The sequence below is a fragment of the Solanum tuberosum genome, unplaced genomic scaffold (assembly GCF_000226075.1).
Source record: "Solanum tuberosum cultivar DM 1-3 516 R44 unplaced genomic scaffold, SolTub_3.0 scf00449, whole genome shotgun sequence".
Classification (NCBI taxonomy): Eukaryota; Viridiplantae; Streptophyta; class Magnoliopsida; order Solanales; family Solanaceae; genus Solanum; species Solanum tuberosum.
The window spans coordinates 325167-326710 of NW_006239383.1; positions in this window are offsets into that span (position 1 = coordinate 325167).

Here is a 1544-nt window from a genome sequence, read left to right on the forward strand (position 1 = left end):
ATCTACTAGTTGAGTACTGTACCTGGCAACATGAAATGCAGCATCCCCAATAAGGGACGTCAGTACGAAAGAATGTACTAATATGTAAGGCATAATACAACCATATGTAAAATGAGAGCTCAAGTGAAACCAAATAGCAATAAATAAGGATTAGAGACCACCTTTGCTTATACTTGTGGAATCGTGTATGTTACATTCTTTTCTTTACTTTTCTTTGCATTATAATATTTATAAGACATATGATACAAATGACCAGCTGATCAGCGGTAGAAGAGGATGACCCATGCTAGACATTTTAACCCTTGCGATGTTGTCCTCATAATTCTACAAAATGGGATCGGCCCATGCTAGGCTTTCGCCCCTGAGCTGCCATACTTCTATACCAATTGGGATCGACCCATGCTAGGCATTTTCCCCTGGGCTGCCACCTATAATTATACAGATAGCTTCACTTAAATTCTTTATCTTTGAGATTGTTGTTTTGATGTTCATAACTCTTTCGAGATTGTTTTTTTGGATAATCATAACTCTTTAGAGATTGTTCTTTTGATGATCATTATATCTTTTAAGATTGTTGTTTTGGTGGTCATAATTGTAACACCCCGTATTTTACGTGTACAAGTTATACACATATGGAACTTGATTTAGCTTGGTGGTATAGGTAATGAACTTGATTTCCTATATGAATGGTGACAATAAAGAAGCTATAAGGGTAACTCCCGTACATTGCAATATTGCACGATCGAGTGAACGTTAAATTTTAGAAGTATTTAAATTCTGGATCGAAGGGCTATATGTAAGTCTAAAAGTTAAGGTGATCAAGTGTATATAAGTTTTGAGTTAAACTAAGGAGATTACGCTCGGAAAATGAATAAAAGAATTGAGGTGCTTGTTGTACTTTATAAAGCTAGCAGGTGTCACCTACTTGCTTAGCTCAAATGGGCTAGGTAGATGGGGAAGATTAGTTCATGCATTAGTGGGCTCACTTGAGGCCTAAATAAAATAAAAAGGAAAAGGGAATGGAAATGAGGCCTCACACCAATCTGTCCAAGTCCAACTACTTGAGCCCAATAAAGATTAAAGGCCCAAATTAAGGGTATAATTCTGGCCCATGGCTTAATATTAGAAAGGGGAAAGATTGCAGCCCAAGATGAGTACATAAAGGGACCATTTTGTGTATATATAATTCCAAGAAGGTGCATCACCTACTTGGACCAATTTGACAAATTAGTGACTGATATTAAAACTTAAGAGGTGGGGAAAAATAAGACCTTTATAATCCCCAAGTTGCTGACCATTTCCTCACTTTTAAGAATAGATAAAAAAATCAGATTTCTCTCTAAGCTTCTCCTCTCTCTTTCAAAGCATAGCAGCAGCCACAAGTTTCCTAGGGTTCTTGGATAAACCCAAGCCCTTGCAAGGGAAGCTCAAATTATTGAAGAGTTAAAGTTAAAAGAAAACGAGTTATAAGAATTAAGGTAAAGTGACTGCCCTATCTTTGTCTTCCTTAAACACGAGTCTAAGTATGATATTTTAAGTATACT